This window comes from Liolophura sinensis, chromosome 12, assembly GCF_032854445.1.
Source record: "Liolophura sinensis isolate JHLJ2023 chromosome 12, CUHK_Ljap_v2, whole genome shotgun sequence".
Taxonomy (NCBI): domain Eukaryota; kingdom Metazoa; phylum Mollusca; class Polyplacophora; order Chitonida; family Chitonidae; genus Liolophura; species Liolophura sinensis.
In genome coordinates, this window is record NC_088306.1 from 10,758,793 (window position 1) to 10,785,538 (window position 26,746).

Here is a 26,746-nt window from a genome sequence, read left to right on the forward strand (position 1 = left end):
ATCATTTGTTTTTGTACCGAAATCGCAGCTAGATTTGCAGAAAATACATATATAATGCCTTGGTTAGTGCGGTGCTTTTCAGAAGAGACAAAAATTCTGTTACAAATTTTCAACGAGTGTTTTTTTTTTTTTGCTGCCGAAAATATATTTTTACTAAAATTGACGAAACATAAAACTGCATGTTGACTGCATTATTTCCAGCTGCTGAATATATATATGGCTTATGACACTGCAAATTTAATTGAACTATTTAGAAAGGGTTTTAATCATCTATACGCGTACCTTGGACTATTACAGATAGGCGTCTTATTTGTGTGTTTTCTTGCAGAATGTTTTGACAATATATTTGGCTTTTTATTGCAGTGCCATACGTACCGTAATCTGAATGGCTGTTATTAGGATTCTGATTTATTTACGGTGAAGTATATACATGAAAACAGCAATAAATAAACGGTTAGGGATGCAGATTTAACATTCACAGTTTAAGGCGAAGCTAGAAATTTCCATATTAGACATTGTCAGTAGAGCTGAGAGCGTTATACATGTTCGTAGATATGCATTTATTTATGTGTGCGGGCCAATTCCAGTTGTGAATTGTATATGCGCACCATGTGAACAGCTGTATCCTCACAGTTGTATTTGGCCGTTCGATTGAAAAAAACCAACGTCCCGTGTTAAGTGTATTGTGAGATTTTGTATGCATTGATACGTTTTCCCAGTCAATATATCTTCACTTAAAGCCTAAAGTGCTGGGAAGCCCCTAGGAAACAAACAGTTTATGTCGACGTTATGCAATATATTGATTATTGTTATTAAGAGAGGGAATTAAACAAATTATAATGCCAATATTTTTGAAGTAAAACAATCTAATATAACGTCGATCTAAAGCATGAAAGAAATTTTGCCCCTGCATATTTTGACGTAACGATTTTTGTCCGCCCGTCCGTCCCTCTGTCCATTCCTTTGAGAACATCATCTCTTAAACGCTGGTAGTCAGGTTTACCAAACTTATCCCTCATGTTCACTTAGGCATTGGAAAGACCCATATTCATTTTCTGTGACCTTGGCCATTTTTTCAAGGTCCTTGGGACCACTTAACTCGTAAGTTGGGATTGGCTCGTAAGTATGATATCTCTTGAAATCTTTAAGCCTTTCATAAAACTTGAGCCACATTTAGAAGAATCAGATTTTTTGCTTTGACGTCCATTAATTTTTAAAGGTCACCGGTGCTGTGTAGAGCCGTCATGTAACTTTGAAAAACCACTACCTCTTGCACCTGTGCTTAATATGGCATTGCACTTTTTTTTCATTCAATTTTTGTAACACGCCATTTTCTTTCTATTCAATATAATATGAGATAAAGTCTTTGCTTCGGCGACTTGCAAAGTAAAAGTTGTGTGTACATGAAATAAAGAACTCTTCTTGTTAATTTAATTCTTGTCATATTTCAAGGAGTGATTCAACACGATTTACCCAGCTAATGAAAATACAAGCGGCAAATATTTCTTTTTACCAAACAACACGGTGTTTGTTTGATTCATTTTGGAATACTTTCATGGGATTTTTTAAGGCCCCTCAAAACCAATTCTAGGCCTTGAAGTCACTGATCCAATTCCGGCCAATAACCATTTCGTCAATTAGGAATAGCTGTTAATATTGCTGATGATATTGGGGGTGAAAAAAAGAGTTGGAAAAACAGATGGGTCAGCAGCGTGGTCTCTATGAATTGCACCGGTCAATGTAATTAATTTTCCCGGTGCTTCTGATAAAATTTATTTAAATTTATGTAAATTTGTGCCATCGCCGAGCGCGAGCGCACGTGTCTGTGTTGCGAGTAAGGCGGATTAATATCGGTAAAGAGGCCTATGTCACGCCTTATTACAAGATTACTACTTCAATAATGCCGATTATAACAGGTTTATTGTGACTAGGGTTGGGATAGGCGGGTGAACGGGAGGACTGAGGGAAAGAGGCATCGGGGTGGGGAAGCGGCATCAGGAAGGAGCCAAGGAGGGTAAGCTTTATCAAGCGGAAGGAATCCGTGGCCAGTTGATGGCAAAGCCATGTTTTGCTAGCTCGGCTTTACTGGTTGCCGTTCGCGACTACTAATAAATTGGATTTATAGATGATACTATAATATTATCTCCATTCTTGCCTGTGTAATGAGCCGCTACAACGATAAGGACACAAAAGACCGCTGTTTCAGCGATTCCTGATACGGTCAAAACATGTGCCATAAATGTACCGAGTCTTATGGCGGGAGCGAGTCGCGGAGGTTCCCGACATGACAGTCACCCTTCTCGCGCGGTAGATCATGATGACGTAATGCACGCGCGATTCCAATAATGGCGGTATTGGCTTTTAATAAAGCCGTTTGGACTTTATCTAAGATCACTAATACCGAGGTATAACACTTGGCTAAGCCTTTGTCTTCAACTCTAATCCCCCTGGATCTGCATGTATGAATGGATGAAGTCGTGTGGAAACTGCTTTTGTTTAACTGCCAGTTGTCTTTCGGTTTTCTCTGTTATACCATTTATTTCTGTGTCACGCGCCTTTCGTCTGCATATAGCCATAGCAACTAACTGATACCGGAGGTATGAACACTGTTTGCGTATTACCATACATATTGTATTCTAAACGTTTGCCGAATGCTTCTATAAGTATCTTGTCGCATTTTTTATATGATTATTGACTTCATATAGCCTGTGTAATGTGCCAAGGGACTTCTAAACGGCTTATTGTATAGATGTATAAACTACAGTTTACGTCATTAGTGGGTAGCATAGTGTATTAGTCGCATGCTGACAATATTTCTGTACTTAATTAGATGTGGTACAAATATCTGTTTACATCCTAAGTCAAACAAACACAATGTTGACATAACATTTTGGTACACACTTCCTTTTAGGGAATACTGTACATGTTGTCTTCTACCATAGCTTATGCCATATCAACTGGTGAACTACACAATGAATTTGATTATGTAAATTAATCTTAAGTACTCATACCAAAGTACTGTGTCAAACCTTGCAAATCTTTGATCGAGATTTAAAATGTTATAGTATAAATTTCATCTTCGCGGCATAAGGTTTGCTTCCATTTTAGTTTATGTTTTATTGTATAACTGTTTTATAAATTCATCCCAGTCAAATAAATAAATGAATAAATAAATTCATCCCAGTCAAATAAATAAATGAATAAATAAATTCATCCCAGTCAAATAAATAAGTGAATAAATAAATTCATCCCAGTCAAATAAATGAATGGATAAATAAATTCATCCCAGTCAAATAAATAAATAAATGAATAAATAAATTCATCCCACTGAGTGAATACAATGTGTTGTCCATCAGTTTACGTGTAATACGCTATATTACACAGGTAAAACTGTTGTACTTGTAAAATCCCTAATCTTACATATTCCTACATCTTAATGTCTTTCTTATAAATATACCTTTACACAATACATATATACTGATGAGCTAGAGCAACTGAACATGTTAAATTCCACCGTATTTTCCTACGTTGCTCGCTAAATGGCATGCTGTTTTCCTATACACAGAGTCCTTTTAACTGCATATAAGAATTTAAAAGTATCTGCCTATTATCTGTTAATGTGGTATTTTCAAATTACGTGGCTGTCGTCGTATAAGTGAAATATCCTTAATTGAGTGCCATGTAAAACACCAATCAAACAAATAAATTAATGCATATATATATATATATATATATATATATATATATATATATATATATATATATATATATACATAATTACATTATGTAACTGATAATGTATCACCAATGTATCCGTTTTAATCGTTATCCCACTCTTCTAGTATCAAAGTTATACACATAACCCACTTGTAGAAAAAATAACGGGTATGCTAACAGAACATATGCAATACATGCTATATAACGCGGGTATCGACATATATATCCCGCCATGCTACTACTCTGTTATACCGCAGAGCGTACAGTATATATATATATATATATATATATATATATATATATATATATGCGCGCGCTTCACAATGTCCACTGCTTCCCCGTCACAACAGATCCTACCAACAAAGCCAATTGTTAAAGGGTACACTGGCATGATACGACTGGAATAATTACTGATACTATAGCTTTAATTCATAAGTAACGGCTGCCACAGCTTACAATGCAGGATGAACAATGCTTAGATTAAAACAACTGTTCTGGCGGGATGTTGTTTTCATTTCATTTTTTAACATCTTACTTCTCTTGACGCTATGTGGGAAGGAGACCGTGCCCAATTGGTTAAGACGCTTGATTTTTTTTAATCGCTGCTAGGTTACATTAATCGGTTGACAACACCCACACAGCGCAGTCTAACGGTCCTTGTCTCAGACCGTTATATGACGCATGTTCATACCTGGGGGAAAATTTGTCAGTAACTTGCCAAAGGTCGGTGGTTTCCCCCACCCATGAAACCCACAACAATTGTGTAAGTGTAAAATGCTACAGTATAACGTTAAACAGAAGTCGAATAAATAAATTAAAAAAAAAATACTCATGCTCTGCGTTAAACGTCATATTTAAGTGACATATACACCACTCCTCCGTGCTTTGGGGAAGAGTTAACCAAGTGTTATAATTCTTCCACAACCCTTTCTGTTTATTTGCACGCGGTATCTATAAACGAATCAGAGATACAATTTATAACATGTTTTGCTCCTTGCCATTCACTCTTCAACACGCTCCTTTGTTTCAGTGTGGGGTAGTTAACTTTCATCTAATCTCGCCTGGCATCTACTTTTAACTGCGCTTCACTCAGGCGGAATAGGTTGCATTTTGCCCCTAGGATAAAATCTGACACGGAACAAATCGAGTTCTACGTTCACGGAGGTTTTTCTTTATGTCTACTTTTCGATTTGTCTGACGGGCCCATGTATGTAGATGATGTAGTTGGCGGATCCTCTTACGCCATAATATATGCATACCTTTTTTTTTTTACCTGTATTTACCAGTGTTTTTCTGTCTCTGGTGATAACGGGGACGGCTTTTTGTCACCCCACAGTGGCCTCTGGCCTCGTGTAAACCAGCCATTCATGACTGGTAATGAATCCTTCACCCATCCAGTGATTAAAAAACTATGTCAACCTTTATTGTGTTCGTTGACTATTAACACGGGCCTCTTGGAAACAAAAGCTTTACTATAGTTCGTGAATACAGACGTATGTCATAACATCCTCGTTAGTCTGGCTTAATTCGCTGTGTATAAGGTTTTAATCAGCTGACGCTTTTATTCGAAAATATGCCTGCGGAAGTTGTATCATTGCACCAAATGTGAGTTAAATGGTATTAAATACCATTAAAGGGCAATGATTCTTATGTAAGCCCACCTTAAAAAAAAACATTAAGTACGACGATTTAATGTTGAAACTAACGGACTTAATGAGATTCTCTCCATCAAAACTTTTTTGTATGCCCATAATAATCGGTTCCTGCAATAATGCCATCACCAATTTCCAAATGACACTGAAACATTTACCTTTGTCATGGTCAATAGCATTTACGGCTTCCATTTCAATATTAAGATCTCGCCTTTATTCATTGTATTTGTTAAGTATATAATAGTTTTGTTAATAAAAGGTACCCGGTTTCCTTACAACACAATGTTGATCGCTGTCGTGTAGGTGAAATAATCTTGAGCACGGCGTAAAAAAGCAATCAAATATATAAAATAAATTAATGGGAAGATTTTATGACGCATTTTTAAGCTAACCGTGAAGAAATTCGTTTTGGTTGAATTCCACTTTGAAGTTTGCAACACGCTGACATGGCCTACTTATATAACCTTACTACTTTTCTATTTTTCGAGGATATAAATTCATACCTTTTTCGGGTGGGGTGCGGATGAAGGTAGCGCTGACTAAGTTAAAACACGACGATGGATTTTACCCCCCCCCCCCCCCAAAAAAAAAATGTAGTGACGAAATGTGGCTGAAGTGTACCACTGCATAGTAAACGTCGCCAACATATTTGGTCCCTTAACCGAGGATACGAAGTAAGTTGTTGTGAAAATTACCAGCCCTGTTAAAGTGGGTGTCACTTATTAAGTGCCTACGACATCAATCGCTTCTGGAGAAAGATCTAAAGAATGGCGAGCTAAGAGGTCGTGACTAACCGCTATGTTTTTACTGTTAGAGCTCCGTCAGCTGACTGTCGCATCTCCCAGACGATGTGCTGAGAAGGGGACTTTTTAAAAGTATGTGTATTAGGGTCGTTGAGAGGGTTTTGTAGACTTGTTACCCCATGGTTAAAATAGCTTGTACAGAGGTCAGTTAGAATTAGAGCACATTGTTTAACAAAATGTAACTGTTTGTGTATGTTAGCGATATAGTTATCATGTATGTATCTTACTGTGGAATGTAATATTTAATAGACTAACCACAGACCATTCGAACGGTAAATGAGGGCTAGACATCATATATGTATTTTCCGGTTTACTGTGGAATGTAATATTTAATAGATTACATTTTGGCGGTTAAATGAGGGTTAGACATCATGTATGTATTTTCCGGTTTACTGTGGAATGTAATATTTAATAGATTATATTTTGACTGGTAAATGAGATCTAGACATCATATATGTATTTTCTGGTTTACTGTGGAATGTAATATTTAATAGATTACATTTTGATGGGTAAATGAGAGCTAGACATCATATATGTATTTTCTGGTTTACTGTGGAATGTAATATTTAATAGATCACATTTTGACGGGTAAATGAGAGCTAGACATCATATATGTATTTTCTGGTTTACTGTAGAATATAATATTTAATAGATTACATGTTGACGGTTAAATGAGGGCTAGACATCATATATGTATTTTCCGGTTTACTGTGGAATGTAATATTTAATAGATTACATTTTGACGGGTAAATGAGAGCTAGACATCATATATGTATTTTCTGGTTTACTGTGGAATGTAATATTTAATAGATTACATTTTGACGGGTAAATGAGAGCTAGACATCATATATGTATTTTCTGGTTTACTGTGGAATGTAATATTTAATAGATTACATTTTGACGGGTAAATGAGAGCTAGACATCATATATGTATTTCTGGTTTACTGTGGAATGTAATATTTAATAGATTACATTTTGACGGGTAAATGAGAGCTAGACATCATATATGTATTTTCTGGTTTACTGTAGAATATAATATTTAATAGATTACATGTTGGCGGTTATTTGAGTTACAGTTATCATGTATGTATTTTCTGGTTTACCGTAGAATATATAATTTGGAGTTGTTTTAGGAATAATTATCATTTTGTTTCAACTTTCTGTAAACTGTAGAATTTTCATGAGTTACATATTCTGAATATGAGGCATAATTATCATGTATGTTTTTTTCTGGTTTGCTGTAATAATACAGTATTTAATAAGCCACGTGTTAAATGGAAAGGTATGTTAGGTGTATAGCTTTTTACAGCACATAATTAATCAATTCATGATTGAACAACTTACTCTGTATATATCGTTTAATTTCTGTATTAGAAAAATGTATTTTTTATTATCTGCATTCGTCAATAACATAACGATGTTCGCAATTATGCAATCTGCGTTTCCTGAAGGGCCGCTTTCGTTGAAACAAAGCAGTTGTTGGAGGTTTGTAAATGACAGCAAAATAATGACCGGACTTTGCCTGGACTATAGAATCAAATAAACGAGACCTGGATCTGAACTCCTGTCGCGGTGTCTATGATACAGACTTCAGGCTGTGCAAGCCTCTAAATTCCTTTAATGATAAGTTCAGACTAATCAAAGGTGCCCACTTACTGTTGTCAAATATTTTCTCTTTTCCTTAAATGTAATGTACGAGCCACATTTTAATGGCTTAATGACTTGATGCTTGTTTTACTTTGCTGAAGACTACATTCGTTAGTTAGATTAGAGACCAGATATTAAATAAACAGGCATTGTTTGTGCGAGTCATTAGAAACAAGGGCTTTAATTAGAGGAGATGAGATTATTACCACGGTCTGACAATTCGAATGGTCTGTGGTTAGTCTATTTATAACGCTTGGTTTGTGAATTTAAAACCTTAGCAACAATAAAAACGTCATACCAGGCGTTTGCCACGTTTTATTCATTGTTTTCTGAACGGATTTGTTTAATTCTTCTCGCCTCAAATACAGATGGGGTTAGCGACCGTTAAATGGTGTGGTGGAGGCGCGAGAACTGTAAAGATCAAAAGTGCTAAAACGGAGATTTAACTACTGATATCAAAAGTGCATGGATTTTGATATCGTTTGTACAAAGACGATTTTGTGCTCTAGTATTGAACTAATCTATAATTTATTTCATTTGTATTTTTCGCCCCACCTAAAAATATTTCACTGTACACTGTGATGTGGGTCGGGTTTAGGGGTGGAGGAAAGCTTTGGGACGCGCGGCACTCCAAACCATACCTTTACAAACATGCAAACAGCGTTGATTATCTAAGGTCAATTTTGAATGAGGCTTTCATTTTACTGCTGTGCTTCTTGTGTAAACTCTTGGTGGTTAATTACACAATTTGCAGCTCGTTGTCAGAATGTACTAGGTTAAATTTGGTTAGAAATCCATGGCTATAGCACGGTATATAATACGGGACTAAGGAATTAAAGAGAACCAAAAGCAGACGTATATATGCATCAGTCAGTTTGCATTCAAAGCGTATGCTTGATTGATTGATTAATTGATTTATTTACTGATTTATTTATTTATTTGATTGGTGTTTTGCGCGGTACTCATGACTATTTCACTTATACGACGGCGACCAGCATTATGATGTGAGGAAAGCGGACAGAGTCCGGGGGAAACTCAGAGAAAAAGCCAGCATGAGTTGAATTTAAACCCACAGGCCCCTGGCGCGATAACCAACTCGGCCTCGGAGGCCACGCGTACGCTTAAAATGACCCTCGTAGACACATTCATATATCTTATCTGTCTGAAATAATGATTGTTTAACAGGCTGTTACCTTTATTGAATATTACTATGGGAAAAGACGAATTCTAATGTTTTTGGCTGCGATATAATGACCTGCAGGTGGTCGGGGGTTCCTCACAGCTCTGCCCGGTATCCTACCATCATAATGTATAATGTTTCCGAGTATGGCGTTAGACACAATCAGATAAATGAAAAAGAATGGTCATATGATGAATCTTACAAAAGAGATTGATAAAATGATAATAGGTTAAAAACAGGGCCCTTTTGGTTTGAAAGCCATGTAAGAAAGCTATGTAAGAAAGCTAACCACGTGCTCAGTGATATGGGGTGTTGATATTAGTATAGCACGTACGTTTTACACTCATTTTATGTCGCTCTGCTTTGATTGTTAATACCACGAATAAGTTTGACATTTTAAAATCTTTTCAGCAATGTTACTTTTGCCGTAGAGTGGAATTTCAATTTTATGTGACCATATTATATCAGTGAACTTCTGAGCTGAATAAATTGCAACTTTGCAGGGACGTTGCCTATTCAAGCAGAAACACGACTTTTTTTTATCGCATTCATATTTATGATTTCCTCTCTGCGAACCGCCGCGAATGGTTTGTTTGAGAACGCAGACGGTCTCTAACTCTCCCTAACTCGGCTGTTTCTTGAGCTAATGAGTTGAGATCTGGGTGAAACCCTTCTCCAAGTCTGACGACATCTTTATCTTCTCTTCGCAGGGGGAGCTCGGATACACATGAGTGACGTGTCGTCTGCTCCTTTGAAACCTTTGCACGTGGGGCCAAAGGCACAAAAGAGTTCCAGCATGGCGAGCGTTTGAAGCCTTTCACCGACTCGTCAAACATAAAGAATTAAAATGACAGATCTGTACCGAGAAGGTTGGTTCATTAAAAAATCTGCTCAGCGAAAACAAGATTTTAATTTTTTTCGCATTAATATGCAAGCTTAAATGTCCCCGGTTCACCTTTCTGCTCGGTGCTCAACAAAACAACCACTAGCGAGGAATTCGGACTGCTGTATTAATGTTAGAATTCTTTTGAACCTTTGCAATAACTTGAATCTTGTGTATGGAATAGAAATTAACACATATATCTTTGAACGACGACCCAGTTTTTTCTACCGGTACACCGCATACCGTCGTCAAATAAGTGAGCTATTGAGAAGAGCGTGTAATGAAAGCAATCAAATAAATACATGAATGGTGACTTCATGTACTTTAAACAAAATTTCTGTGACAGTAGGACAGTGTGATAAAGTTAAAACAAAATGACCATTTAAATGTATAGATACTCGTCTTTACACATGCTGTGAAATAATTTGCCATGGCTGCATGCATAAACAACCAATCAACAAAGAATTCAGCAAATTAATCATGCAGAAAATGTTTTTATTTATTTGATAGGTGTTTTACGCTGTACTCAAGAATATTTAACTTATACAACGGCGGCCAGCATTATGTTTGGAGGAAACCGGGCAGAGCCCGGGGGAAATCCACGACCATCCACAGGTTGCTGGAAGACCTTCCCACGTACGGCCGGAGAGGAAGCCAGCATGAACTGGACTTGAACTCACAGCGACTGCATTGATGAGAGGCTAAAATGTTTTTAAGAACATTCTCTTGTAGAGGGATGCAACACGTTGACGTTAGAGGCCTGTAGTAACACATATATATGATCGCTTGAAGTTCTATAAATCAACGGACTATGGGTTTCCCCGGGCTCTACCCTGTTTCCACCCACCATAATACTGGTCGCCGTCGTATAAGTGAAATATTCTTGAGTACAGCGTAAAACACAAATCAAATAAATAAATAAATAAATTCAACGGAGTATGATATGTACCAGTATCCACCCGGGTTTAATACATGTAAGCTTCATTATCCCAGGTGTAGTTGATTTCACTAGTTTTATTTTGTTATAAACTTCAACGTTTTTAAATGCGCTAATCATGGTAAGAAACAACTGTCTCAGTGCCACAAAGTATCCTTTATGAGGTGATATACCCACAAATCAATCAAACAGTTAACTCTTAAAGTATGTTACTCTGTGACCAAATTTGACCTTAATATATATAGTGCTGATATCATAAGTTCAAATCCACCTTGCGTTTTGTGATTTTCTTAGGCAGATTGCTAGTTGTGATGTGGTGTTAAATTTACTCAGATCATAAGATTTGTCTGGATTATGTCTTTATTTCTCGCGACATATATTTTAATGAATTCACTCGAATACCTTGTCAGTTTTTTCAGTAACAAAAATACATTGGTTATTCTGTTGTGATACGTCTGTAATCGTCATATATAATCACTGTAAACGTGTATTGTGAACAAGCGGTAGCAGTTACTCTGTGGAACATCTCCAACAAATTGGCTTTACATTTATTTATTTGTTAAGCTCATATTGTCTTTTTTACGCAATGGCGCACAGGATTATACGAAATTGGAAAATTAAGTTCGATTGAAGACTGTAAATAATAACGCACCATGCAAAATTTTTATATTTATATAAAATGTGTGTCAAAATAATAAACAATGATGGGTAGGTTTTGTGTATTAGCGCGATGCTGTAAGGATACTTATAAAGCACTGTACACCTAAGAACAACGAATTTGAATGAACAGATTATTTACACATGTTTTAAAAAAAACAACCTCCCAAAACGTCGTGCTTTATTTACACAGATTTTTTTTTCTTTCGAGAACAGCCGAGAACTATAATCTGTTTGTCATTGATTTGTTAAAGCCATAACTTCCACGATGCCCCCTTGTTTCATGTGGGTTCTATTATGGTGTCTTTGTTTTCTGCATCTAGTCATTCATGTGGAATCGGACCGTGTGAGAGATAATAGATGTGCCTATTAGATGCTTGCCAATATCGGCCTCGCGTGGATATATGCCCCCCCCCCCCCCCCGTTTTATACTATTTTGTCATCATCGGTCCAACGATTTGATTTATGGCAGCGAGTCCATGTATAGCTAAACCCAATGCTCAACCGTCGTTCTTATATATTGATTCCAACATCTGTTTTTGTCATTCAGTTCACCTTCCCTTCTCACTTCACCATATGCCAGTCTATTTACGTCCGCTAGTTTTTTCGATCTGTTTTTTGAGTAAACCAAGTATCTTCCGGGACTACGAGGTCACAGGCCCCGGTCTATTGTCATTTGTCCCGTTTGATCTTTGGTCTCGCATAGAACATCTGGCATTGGTGACACACAGATGAAATACCCGTTGCCCGTTTCCTTCTAACTTATGTTGTGTTTCCATTTCAAATAACAGGTTGAATTCGGTTGGAATTTCTGCGTGGGTAATTCGCTCCATTGAATTATACAGCAATTTAACCACACTTGTCTCTCCACATTTCTGTGTTGTGGATTCATAAGGCGTGCATATATGCCCATGTTGTTAAAATCGAATATTTAGGCATGTAATTGCAGCTTTTTTTAGTGCGTACAAAAACACATAAAGGTTGATCAGAACGATATGTTTTGAAACATGTGTTTTTCCTAGTTTCACGCACACACCCAACAATGATATTCCAACATGACAGCGTATTGAAGCAAAAATATGCCATTGAGAAAATTAGTGTTTACTACGTGTGAGTTTTTGTTTACCTGTTTGTCGATCAGTAACCATATCAACAGTCAGTCGTGACTGTCTAGTCCGTGATAAGATCCGGTTGCGAGATGTCTTTTTGTTTTTGCTTACGTACAGTTCCTATACTGAAAATGACGTTAATCATTTGCTTAACAACAGAATAGGCAGACGTGTTGCTAGGCAACAGAATAGGCAATATGGAGGTATATAGATAAATGAGATAATGTTCGTTCTTAAATGGATACTTTATTGATAATCAAACATACAGTGGTCAATATAAGTAAAGACTTAAATATCTGTCATTTTTTTTTTGCTGGACACAAGACGATAAATCCATGATATAAAGTGCATCCTTTTTAATTTGTCGCATGCGTCTGAAGGGAAAATGGGCGGAAAGTAGGTATAGAAGCTGGTTGAATTATTGGACATAAGTCGCTGCAGATACAAAGAGTAGTTCTCACTAGATATTAATCCAGTCTAAGCAATATCAAACTTGACTGTTAGTAGAAATATCATCATCATCACCACCACCATTATCATCACATTCGAGGCTTAATGAAAAACTGGGCCTAGTTATTCAAAAGTGTATTAGCACTTAAGCCCGGTATTAACTTTAGTCCAGACTAAGACGCTATTGTCCTTAGTGAATTGGGCAAAGGCTGGTATTCAGATTTAAACCTGGCCTAACTTACAATACATTTAAGGTACTTACATACTTACTGATCGTAACAATGGAACCCTCTTGACGTGCTTTGAAGACTCTACTTCAAGGTAAATTGACCATGTTCTCTTGCCGAGAATGACCCATACCTTACTAGTTTGCCCACAATACTTCATCGCAAATGTAGGAATGAATATTAGACTGTACAGTTTGGTCTCAAATTACTTTGAGCCGGAAAGTTCATATAATAATATAACTCACGAGAGTGTTGATCCTATGAAGTTTACGTCAAACTGGGTATAAGTGTTCATTCACGTGACTTCATATTTAGACAGTACCTTCGCTGTGACGTCACCTACATATCGTACTTCCCGTGACGTCACATTCAGATCGAATTTCCGCAGTGCCCTTTAGTTGATTTCACGCGCATCCATAGTAGCCAATCTTCAAGTATCCTTTATGTCTACGGCTTCGTCACGAGATTTTCAAGCTGAACGGACGCTGAAAATATACCACGAACAAAATATGAAAAATCATTTCATTGTATAGTATTTGTGACATTAATTAAGTTCAATTGCACACCTCAGAATGATACCTGCATGTTGGGATAGGAATAGGTTTGTAAATATCGACTTTAAATCAGGAATTGTCTTTCCTGGTTCTAATAACTGCGAACTTTGTTTTGGTGTAAACAGTAGTTTGGTTTCAAATGCATGGGCGCACGGAAAATGTCCGGTCATATACAAGCGTCTCTAAATTTACATACCATTTTGAGATGTGACGAGTTATCTTGGGACAATGCTTTATTTTAACCAAAGCATTCATCAGTGTCGTTTCCTATGGCGAAAAAAATGAGACTTGATCAGCTGTGAGAACAAACATCTACATGATGTCGCCATTTTGAGTTGTGTGGACAAATAATGTAACGTCACGATCAGAGCTGGCGATTCTAATGATATGAAACAATGAAAAATAAAATTAACAATGGGAATTTAACAGTGGATGGGATATAGAGGGTGGGGATAATGGGTGGGGCGGACGTCACTTTAACGCATTGATGGCAAGGCGTTGACCGTGTTTATAAGACCTATATGGCACTAGTACTTATTACGCCTTATAAAGGCGTAATACACCTTTACTATTATTACGTTTTGATTAACCACATGTACCATTGCCTTGCTGCATTCCATATTATCCTCTTTCCAGGTGACCGGAGAAAGAATGAAAGGAGACACTGAAAGCTGGAAATAAAACGGTAACAAGTTTGACATCGACTGGCACTCATGAAACTTCGACCTCCGCTTCGTTTTATCTCCTTGTGGGGCACTGACCCGGAAGTGGCCTGACAGACCCCAAGCGCTGTCATTGGTGCAGGTATTACTCTTGAGGCTAACGCGGCGAGTGGAGATTTGAACCTCTGTCCCTCGTTAACTGGGTGTTAAGAGGCTGGCGGTAGCACGCCTGAACTGGCACTTAGAGCCACTGAACAGGTGCATGTCGCCTGAGAATTCACGTGAATGGGGTAAACGCGAAGCTATAAATCATAGATGTGGTGCTAATTACGACGAGACCCATTTTGAGTTAAGTGGAGCGAGGCATAAGCCCTCAACAGCCTGGGGAGGTCAAGTTACGCAAGATTACACGAGATTATATGGAATTTTTCGAGTCACTCGAAAGCTATTATTAACCGCTGTATTCTCGAACCAAAACGCATTTTCTGTGCTCTTCTTTTATCTCCATAGTGAGCAAACAATGTTTGGAAAGTTGCATTGAAAACATTCTGACAATTGGGTCTTCTTGGATAGGTCGTGATCAGCGGTACCGGTAGCTGTTTCCGGAAGTTGATGTGTGCGCATGCCACATGTTTCATAAATAAATGTTCCTTGACAGTAATAGTTGTATTTTTCAAGTAAATGTGGATGTATATCGCTCGCGTTGATGTCTTCGTCTAAACCTGTACAATTTCTTAAAGAGATAATCAAAATTTTTTATTTTACTGAAATGTATTTATTTATTTGTTTGGTTGTTTGTTTGCTTGTTTATTTATTTGACTATTGTTTAAGGCCAAACTGAGGATTTTTTCATCGTTACGATAGTTTTATGGGTAGAGAAAACCTGAATGACGTGATTAAACCATCGACTGTCGGCAAATTACTTACGAACTTGTCCACGCATAACATAACCGATAGTGATGGAGGGCAAACCGTCTCCAGGGAGTTTCATGTATGACCACACAAGAGAACTCCGTCGATCTCTTTTTGCTACCGGATCCTAAGAACAATGGAGACAGGGAATCTTTTAAATACCCTGCCAGAGATTGGTGTTGAACCTGCGTATCGTGTGACCCACACTTTGAAAGGCAAGCCACGCGTCCATGACCCCATCTAACACAGAAATGAAAGTACAATATGAACAACTATATGCAAGACGAGAAACAGCAATTGTATGCAAGACGAGAAACAAGATCTCTGGTTATTGGAGCTGAAATGTGAAACTTCAGGCAACAAAACAGGGCTCGTCATCTAGCCATAATCTGGAAGTGCTTAAAATTTATTATATATTTGAGTTTGTGTGTTTGACGCCGTACTCAAGAATATATCATTTATACGGCGGCAGCCAGAATTGAAGTATAACGGAACCCAAGGTCATCATCAGCTTGCTGGCAGACCTTCCCACGTACGGTGGAAGTGCTAAAAAAAATTCTGAACAGGAAAGAACTCAAATTGTGGTTGGTACATTGTTCTGCAGTAAAGAATCAATGTACAACTTAAGATGTTTGATAAGTATGGGTCCAGGTAATAAAAATATATGCAATTTTGACCAGTTAGTAAGGGTAACATTGATTAAACTATTAATTGATTGATTGTGTTGTGAAACATGAATAGGGGACAATAAGTACTAAAACTCGTTCGAGCGAAATCAAACACACTACGCAGATTGTAGATTTTCCCGCTTCATGGAAGTTGAAATGAATTTACCTCTTTTCGCCTGGTTTGCGCCACTTCTTATTGGCAACCGGAAGTGGGAGCGCTTTGACGAAAACACGAGAAATGATTTTGAACTTTTTTTTTCTTTCTTTTTTTCAAGGGTTGGGTGGGGTTAAATCCATGATGTGTTGGCACACTCTTGTCGGCTTGAGTTCGTCAGCTTCGAACAAGTAGACGAAATGAGTGCGACGTTATGGTACAACGGAGTCGAAGGGAAAATGTTGCGAGGGCTGGATTCGAAATCGATGCAAAAGGCTGCGTCCATTGTTGAGATAATTACTCACAAGGCAGTTGCCCCTGGAGTAGACAGCCAAACGTGCTGGCTGTGAGATTAGATTGTTAGTGGATATAAAGAACTATAGTCTATTTCTTTTTGTAAAATCAGTCATTCTCGCTACCAAAATTGCCTTTAGTCTGTGACGCGCAACAACACAAGCTCTACACATGGATATGTTCAAAGTCCATATTATTGCAAAGAAAATGCTGGGCAATGGGTGTGGAGAGTAATTTGTTTTACAATAGGGGCACCAACGTGACCTATTTTGATTATTTATGACGTCACCCGAGGCAATGAATTGTTGCCGTCGAAACCGAGCTTATGGACTTATGAATAAGAAAAAGTGTTCTAACTTCATTTTCCTTGCAGTGATATGAACGTTCAACACATCAATGCGTAGAGCTTATATTGTTAGTTGTCACTGACTAAACGCAACTTTGGTGGTGAGCATGACTGATTTTACAGACAAGTGAATGTAGGTGACTCTGTAAAAGAAATAGACTATAGTTAGAGGTTGTTTAGTACCAAATCTTGTTGGACCACACATAGTGAAGATGGGACCTAACAGGGATTGAAGCCGCTGTCATGCATGCAGGCTGTCATTGCAGGAGGTTTGGAATAAGGCGGTAGAAGGTAAGAAGAAAATGGTCCCCTTTTCTTCATCGACAATTACCCAGTTCTAAATATACCGCCAAGGAGATTAATTTAATGAATGGTCGTTAAAAAGGTGTATTTATCTTTACGGCCACCCTCAATATTGTTTCGCTCATATATTTATGACAGTGGTCCAGCGTGTAACACTTCAATGTAACTGGCTGTTTATTTTAAGGAGAGAATTTGGTTAAATAAAAAGGAAATCTAGGTTCTTACAGCAAACAACCAAATTTTTATCGTATTACTAAGCCAGTGTGGTGCAAACAGCCCTTAAATTTACAGTGGTCACTCGCTGAAGCATCGCATGTAAACAACTAGACTCTCACCGCGGATAGGCTTATATATCTTATTCCAACAATGCAGAAGTTGGCCTATACATATTAATCTGTCTCATTTTCAAAACCCGGCATGAGAAAAATTTCACGGACACGTAATTTCCTCCTGTAGTCTATAATTATTTACTATACAAAGGACAACGGTAGAACTGTTTTACAGCTGAGGCTTTCTCGCAACTCTCCAATCTTATGTTATGGTTTAAATAAGACAGCTTCTGTAGCCATTGACCTGTAAAGAGTTCGCCAGTGCGAGTCTAGTCTTCGATGAATAGACAGTGAATGAGTAACGTCTAACAAAGCCGTGTGAGGGCGGGACTGTGGTGGGCGAGGGTATGGCCCAAGATAAGTGGCTACGGTCCGGGATCAATCAATAGTTTAAGTTCCACATCTCGGACTAGGACTCGCCGAGGGTTTATTGAATCTTTATTGGGTTACAGTGAAAATCATTGAATTATAAAGCAATGGCGACTGGTCGAAATTGAGTTGAACCGCATTGTTGTTCTTGCCCTGTGTGATGCTATTAATCCGCTGGCTATCCCAAGGACAGCCAGGGGTTGATCCGCATAATGTCTGACCGTTAAACCGGGATTATTGTCAGCTAGTGCTCGTTGTCATGCGGCGACTTTTTGGTCTATTTCACGTCTTAACGATTTATGCAGTTCGCATGAATTTCATCAGCCACCGTTTTGCATTATTTGGCTAACATTGATTGGGATAGTCTGAAGGACGACACCGTTAAAAACTCATTATAAATGTCATGAAGCGTTTCTGAAGGACAGGATTCTTGGTTTGCTGAAATCAAAAGCTATTCTTATATAATGTTAAACCTATATCTTAACAATTTAACTGGCCTGCTTTTTGAACTTGTATAAAGATGTTAGCTATAAAGTATGTGGTGTGTAATTCTAAAGACTTCTCCCGTATTGTGCACAATTGAAGCCTCATTACTGGAAATAGTTTGTAACAAAAAAAAAAGATAAAAATTTCCATAACAAATGAACACCAAAGTTCTCGTTATATCTGCTAAATGAGATAGTGTGATAAACCGTACCCCCCCCCCCGTCCGCCACAAAAGACTAAACATGTGGCACGAGCGTATATATATATATTTTTAAGGCCAAATATGAAACAATCTCCCTCTGGATACTACATATACACTACACCCACTGAATATTACATATACACAACACCCCCTGAATATTACATATATATTACACCCACTGAACATTACATATACACTACACTAAATATCACATCTACAGTACGCCCACTAAACACTGCATCTACAAAACGCCCACTAAACATTGCTTCTACAGTACGCCCACCAAACATTGCATCTACAGTACGCCCACTAAACATTGCATCTGCAGTACGCCCACTAAACATTGCATCTGCAGTACACCCCCTAAACATAGCATCTACAGTACGCCCACTAAACATAGCATCTACAGTACGCCCACTAAACATTGCATCTACAGTATATTCGCTAAATATTTCATCTACAGTACGCCCACTAAACATTGTATCTACAGTACACCCCCTAAACATAGCATCTACAGTACGCCCACTAAACATCGCATCTACAGTACACTCGCTAAATGTTACATCTACAGTACGCCCACTAAATATTGCATCTACAGTACACTCGCTAAATGTTACATCTACAGTACGCCCACTAAACATTGCATCTACAGTACACTCGCTAAATGTTACATCTACAGTACTCTTGGGATAATCTAAATACATCTATCTGAAAACTTTAACGCCACTTTGTGGGAGCAGGTTGCACTTGGATTTCTAGAGATATTTTTGAATATATAATTGTGCGTTGTGTATGAGCATAGCTTTTAGTATTCAATACAATGGACTTCTAAAGTGAATACGCCAAATCACTTTAAATGATATATGTATTCTGTGTATAAATGACAAAATCTTCACAATAACACTAACTACAAAAAGGAACGAAAAAATAGACGTAATATAAATGTTCCAAACCTAAGAGACTGTAGGCTTGAATGCAGCTCTCGCTATATTATTTACGGCTGGAAGCCCGGCCGTTTTTTCTTGTCATTTATTATATATTTTGTATAATATTCATATAATACCTTTCTCTTTCCAAAAAAAAAATATTTTGACAAATTAAGAGAAAAAACTAGTGCATTATTTTTGAATATATTTATTCCATCCAGCAGTCATGTATGGGTCTAACCTCGTGGAGAAAAAAATTAACAATCATATTCGAGCGAGAGGCAGCGTGGCGATTCGCACAGGTAACATGTTGAAAATGAGTCTGTACTGAGTGTTCACTGCGGTGGTTGATGTCGAGGCGTGGTGTAGCAAGCCCTGGCAAATTTTCTTGGGGGGAGGTGGGCAGAGAATTGTTGACAGGATCTCTACAAGCTGTTGCCCAACCGTATCCGTCGTTAACTACTTACTAACTGATACTTTCCCTATACTTGTGTATGTATACTCAAATCTGCATGGGCAATTTGGGGTTTCATGGGAGAAAAACACACAGGCTAGCGTGCAGAATCGTTTGTAAGTCATTTATTGTTTTCATGACCTTTTGCTGGTTAATATATATTTCAGTGGCGAGAAATTGAAGTAGGCTAACACACCTGCTAGAAGGAAGAGTTACCCTGAGATAAATAAAAAACGGCCCTGACCTCACCATACAGGTTCCAAACAATAAAAGAACGAGTGAGATCTCTGTTGGAAATGTTGAAAATTTTCCTTTACATTTGGCGATATATATAAACTACCGATCCTCAGAAACCCCTATTTGACAAAATTTGTGTGAGCGTTTTTTTTTTGTTTCATTAAAATACAACTTGTAGATTTGTGATAGGTTGGAGACATTTTCGATTGAAACATAATGTATTTATTTATGTGATTCTTGTTTAACGGCAGATTGTAATGTTAAGGCGACATTGAGTTTAGATACGATTGAACTTATATAGGCACTGTATTCAACTTTGAAATTTTATATTTGTTAATACTTTAATATGACCATTAAAACCTATTCCCTTTGCGTATATAGTCCTTAAATCTCAACCACTGGGCATAAAGACAGAAAAGGTTGTGGTCTTGTTTTAAGTTACGGGATCTTTGCTTATGCTGCAAGGGACATGACCTCTTCATCCAGTACAAAACACAAATGGGATCATGGAAAATTGAAAATTATCTGCGATAGGCCCACTTATATAATATTCTATTACAATACAAATGCAACGCTATTTGTAAAGCGGAGTTGTCAATATGTTTGATCTCAGTACCCGATGTTGCAAAGTAATCAACGAGATTATGTATCGCAGTCTAAATTATACAGTATTTTTTTTCTCGCAAAATGTTGCCCGCCTCGGCGTCATGCGGACAGTCCTGTAACAATACAGATAAAATGTTCGGTGATGCAACATCGACACAGATTTATATATGCATTGTATCTGTGAACTACTCGTATCATCAGCTCGTCACGTCCTGAAATTCGGTTACACGTTTTCTTGCTCGTCAAATGTGACAGTCTCTTGGCCAGTATCGTCGGATGTTCGAATCCAGCAGTCGCTGCATGGTGTGTTTTACATATTTACTCAGCGAAGGGCGGTCGTTTAAACCGGATCTATGACTGGTACTCAAGAATATTTCACTTATACGACGGCGGCCAGCATTATTGTGGGAGGAAACCAGGCAGAGCCCGGGGGAACCCACGACCATCCACAAGTTGCTGCAGACCTTCCCGCGTACGGCTGGAGAGGAAGCCAACATGAGCTGAACTCACAGCGACTGCATTAGTGAGAGACTCCTTGGTCATTACGCTGCGCTAGCGCGCTAACCAACTGAGCCACGGGAGGCCCCCAATGTATAAATCTGATCGTTGTTGTAAAAGTGAATATTTGTGTAAAGAGCGTAAAACCTCAATTCATTGAGTAATCAAATCAACTGAGTAAGAGGTAAAAATGCAGTTAAACAGATGCATGATACGGATTTGACAGCTCTGTCTGGAAAGGAATAATGGAACCGTCGGTTATAGGATGCCAATCGGCACATTGGTGGAAAATATCTTCATTAATCCCGGAGATATCTCCATTTGCCCAATACGTATGCCGACCTTTTGACTTCCTGGGTGGATGAGCGCATGCGTGAACGTATCACTGCCAACACGTACACGTGACGTGACTGGACGACGCACGTGCGTTGCCAACGCCTGACTCCATCAGTCCAGCTGTTTTCCAGCCCGGCCACAAGGTCACATGATCCAGGATTAAGATACAACGTGTCAACAGAGGACGCAAGGTAATTGTATCCCCTGATGGTAGAGAATGCATTTACCGTTACCAGATCTGATTGATTTGTACGGATATAACCAGAGGTTGGTACAAGCATACTATAATTTAATCACGATGGGACACCGTTTCCAATCTTTGGTAAAGCGTTTTGAACTATGAATCCATCTGTTTTCAAATGTTTGCTATCATTCAACAGTCAACATGTTTTTGGTGCCTAAAAGCAATTGTTTGGACGATAATTTTGTCAACGCGCCATTTAAAACATTCGTGAGTGTTTTGCAGTGATTCGAGATCTTGTGCCTTCAATTATAACCGAGGAGCATGCAACAGGTATGCTAGTTGTTATCCGCTAATCATAACTACATCATCTGTTCAAAATTGGTCCGCCCTAAAGTTAAACCTTCGGGAAACATATCAAGATGAATTCCTTTCAAGTTTGTCAGGCACATTTTTTAAAGTCATACTTCTATTTCAGGTGTTAAGAGCGTTTAATCCGGTGGCTGGTGTTTTGTAAGAGATTCCCAGGTTTTACAACTTTGTGTGATAAGTTACACATATAATATATAGCCCTCAACAGGTTAGAGAGAAATCATTGTCAGTTTAAACATAATTATGTTAACGTCTTTTTTCAACCACTTCATGCAATGAACTCGTGGAATTCCCTAGCAATGTATTTAAATCAGGCTTCTAGTTTTTCTGACAACGACTTCAGATTTCGTGAAAAAAAAGCTGTTCCCTTTGGTGCATCTTTGATGAGAGGTAGCTAAGGCTTGGGACGATCTGACTGTAGATTTACACGGATTACACAGTTGCTTTGAAGAAGACACCGCAGGGCTGTAAGGGCTAGGCGGCAAAAAGTACGCGGTGGTTTATGAGAGGCTTTGAACTGGTGCGGATACCTGAAGGTCAGTAAGTGCAAATCGTACAGGTAACTGTACGCATGAATATTGTGGGGTTGTCTCATCGAGGTAGATTTAAAGCCCACGCGTCCGGAAAAGCGTACAATCAATCTGCTTGAAAACGTACACTGGCAAGATTGAATGTTTTGTAAAGCGAAACTGGCCGAGTTAGCTGTATAAATACATGTGGTATACATCTAGATCGCCCTTAAAGCTATTCTGGGTATCTAAATTTTCAGTTGACCCAATATTACTACCCCCGATTTCCACTACATTACCACGTGAGCCATACAATGCGGTCATTTTCCGTTTACACAAACCACCGTAAATAAAACGTGATGGTAAGCGAAGGTAAAAGTTGAGATATTCCCCGTTCAAACAGTTAACCAATGTATTGACCATCATATGTTTGTTCTTTGCCCAAGCCTTTGCCATAACGATGCCGGTTTTGATACCAAACCCGCTCATGTCAATTCAGTTATGACCAGTACAAGAACTGTCATATTGTCCTCCACATACCGTAGACAAACAGTCAAACTCTAAACATACAGCAGTGACTAGTTACTGGCCCGCTCAAGGAGCCGGACTGGTCAATGTACTTGTTCAGTAAATACATGTTGGCCGGAATTATGCCAGGTTTCGAATGTTTTCCCGTGGTTCAATGTCTTAATAACCAGCTGTATCAAACAATTCATGTTGTTGTTGGCATCAGAAAACGTAAATGGAGAGTCTCTATCTTTTGTAATAAATTATTCTAACAATTGTCTGTCTGTAATGTACGTGGATATAAAATAAAGGTGTCAGGGTCACGCTGTGAATGTGCCATAAGATCAACATGAACAAATACAACTCACATTGTATTTTCCACATGTACTGTCATTGTTCTTGTGCATTTTTATAGTTCGAATACCTCTTGGCCATGAACAGCGGTTGCATGCCGAGCCAACTGACATACAAAGAACACCAATAAAACTTTAAAACACATTTAGAGTTATTGATAACAGCTCAATTCTACCTACTTTTCCTTCTTTTTGTGTACTCAGAAAAAATAATACATTGCCTAAATTGCCATTTTCATTCAATCATTCAGACTGGAAAGAGGAACAACACTGTTTGCAAGAATAGCAGATAAAACCACGGATTGCAAGGTTTATAGTCGTCTTGTTGTTCAAGGTATACCATAATCGGATATAATTAGTTTGCAAATTCGCGCGAAATCAGGACAAGGAAGAATCGTATTACGTAGGAAACCATCTGTTGTTTAACCTGATAAGAATTGATTTGAAACAGTCTTCTTCTACACAGCGCATGTCATCGACACTACTTTTCAATACGCAACCTTACAAGTTCCCTAGAATCTATTCGAGAACTGCAACTTGAAAGTCTGTTGTACGTCTTCTTGTGGATATCCGATCGGAGCGTTGTATGTCGAAGTGAAGATATTAGATTTTTCAGATGGCAAAAAGAAAATTAATTATTGGACTTGATTTGGCAGTTTGTGGGTTTTTTTCCATCGTGATCTTGGAGCAGCCTCTTCCAGACACTAACGTGATGTTAAATTGGTCAAAGCGTCTTGGCACGGGCTATCAGAGAAAGGGGTTATAGGATTGGTAACTTCTAGAGATACAGACCGACGGGTCTGTGACAGTTTGCATGCATGAACGAAATCATCGTCCAGATGCCTTGTGTTCTTTCGGGAGGGCTATTGTATTTGTGAGGTCGTGACACTCCGTGGACGATCACCACCATCTCTACCGACCATCTTAATTTCCACCCCGATTAAATCTGTTTTAATCCCCCGATTCTATTAGCCCGTACGTGCATTTAGCCGGGGTTCAAGAGCTTCCCCCTGCAAAACCACTCGCCTTCAAATCGACGCCTAGAGATTTAGCTTCGTATAGAGCCTGGTACGATCCCCGGTGTTCTTAGCTTTCTCGCTTTCCCCGTCCCTCCCCTCCACTCTAACTGTCAGGGTTCATACGAACAAGGATGTTCCTGACCAGGGAAAATCACGTTTTCTGAATTTCCGATCACCCTTATGAGGTGAGTGCCTGCCGAAGTGCTCCCCATAATCGCAATGGGACTAATTTTCCATGATTAGTGTAATAGGCCGAAAAACCCTAAGTTGTGTCGCGTACAAACACCAAGCTTGCGCGATTCGCAAGCGCTCTTTGGGAAATTGCGGGGCGTTTGGCGGTGGTACACGAGAAATCGCACACACTTTGGTGGTAAGAGGCGCTACTCAACCAGGCAAAAACGTGCGTACTCCCGTCAACGGCTGCGAGAGATGAGACGGAAAGATCGAAAAATCTGTTCAAACGACACCGGTCGGTAATCTGCAAGGCTGTTCCATGAAAATTACCCCAAGGGTTGCTGGAGTGAAGGACAGAGCGAAATATATAGGCTGGGCAAAGGGTCAAGAGACTACAAGGTTTAGGCGTTATGGATACAGCTGATGTAATGAGAAATATCATTTCTCCACGTGAATTTTTAGTAAAATGATAGGGCTACACGTAAAAACGATCGAGTTTACATGCATCTGATGATATGGAAATCTCTAAACTTTGGTTTCACCTTACATGAAGTTTACTTCAAACGTTGGGGCGTGATTCGTGGTCTACTCGACGAGAGAGAAAAACGTTTGCTGTACGTTTCTTTTTTTTTAACTCCCAAAGAAGTTGTATTTATCCGTGATTCTTAATCAAAAAGAAAATTCCGAAATTGTTCTCATTCAGTAACATTTTCATGTATCACAAAAACAATGTAACTTACTTTCTGTGATTTTCAGTGACCGGATTTAATAATCAGGAGCAATACATCCATAGGCGACCTTTCATGTACGAGCTGTGGTCTTATTTGCACATGTAGTTTTCTCCACTTATTTATTTATGCTTAAGTAGTATTTAACGCCGTACTTAAGACTATTTTATGGCTATTCTTGTTGGTGAAAGAAACCGGAGTGTTTTGTTGGTGAAGGAAACCGGAGTATTTTGTTGGTGAAGGAAACCGGAGTGTTTTGTTGGTGAAGGAAACCGGAGTATTTTGTTGGTGAAGGAAAGCGAAGTATTTTGTTGGTGAAGGAAACCGGAATGCCCGGACAAAACTGTCTAAGTTTCCAACCTCTGTTGTAAAGATGCATGTGATATTCCACGGTGTGAAGTGATCTTCCAAGGGCGTCCTGCAGGATCACCTATGCGGATCCTTAGTACTGTCTATTGCTTACCGCTTTGCCAAGGTCACAAACAAAGGAGGTTTTGAAATCTCAAGGCTTCCCTGTCAGGGATTATACATACGCTAAATGACTTTCAATTGCCGAAAACTTTACTATTTGCGATCTATTATACCCTTTTTAACGACATTATCTAATTTAGCTAACCCTGTTTATCCCCAATGGCTCCTAACATTATTAATTGCATTGCCTTAAGCTATTCCCTCTTGATTTACTGTATAACTGCATGGTGTTGGGACCGCTAATATCACCCTTTCATTCGAATATTACGTACATAAACATACCCTTTCGTTGAGTCTTTTCACATGTTTTAGTTATTCACTGAAGACCGGTATTTTAATAGCGTTCCAAAGAATTTCGCGTGTAGCGAGATTTGAAAGGTTTCAAACTCCAAAAAGAATACGACTAGTCTCATGAAGGCTAAGATGATAAAACTGTTTATATATTGCAAGTGGCCACAACTATTCATGTAAAGCTTAATTTACAATACCCTACTACTTACAATAATTCTGAACAATTGTCCACAGCATTACACTAAAAATATCCAACATATGAATCACTGATCACCGCTTTACCTTGCACTGACGAAGAAATTCTGCCATGTAAAACCCACTCTTAGTTGAACCAATCCCCGCAGCCGTTATTCAACGTCCTTGGACTGATTTAGCAACATGACCTACAATGAAAGATAATCACGAAATCAAATTGGTGTTTAACTCAACTGTATGCCAAAATTAGAACATAACATTTATGCACTAGCTTATCTTCAATAGTATTTTTTTAAGAAGTAGCAGAGTTGGCGTCATTGCATCAACACACTATATACCGCTGGAGTG

The 26,746-nt window shown here is 38.5% G+C and overlaps 2 long non-coding RNA genes across 2 annotated transcripts in view; one reads left to right on the forward strand and one right to left on the reverse strand.

Moving 5' to 3' along the window:
* The window catches only part of LOC135479571 (uncharacterized), a 139,216-nt gene extending 124,002 nt beyond the window's left edge, over positions 1–15,214 (forward strand). The window contains exons 4-5 of the long non-coding RNA XR_010445864.1: positions 9,710–9,868; positions 14,453–15,214. This is a non-coding gene — a long non-coding RNA (uncharacterized LOC135479571). The remainder of the gene's footprint in view (positions 1–9,709; positions 9,869–14,452) is intronic.
* Positions 13,115–26,519, reverse strand: LOC135479572 (uncharacterized). Its single transcript, XR_010445865.1, has 3 exons — positions 26,486–26,519; positions 15,406–15,517; positions 13,115–13,747 (listed from the first exon to the last, which is right to left on the reverse strand). It is a non-coding gene; the product is annotated as an uncharacterized LOC135479572 (long non-coding RNA).
* Between the last annotated feature and the right edge of the window lie 227 nt (positions 26,520–26,746).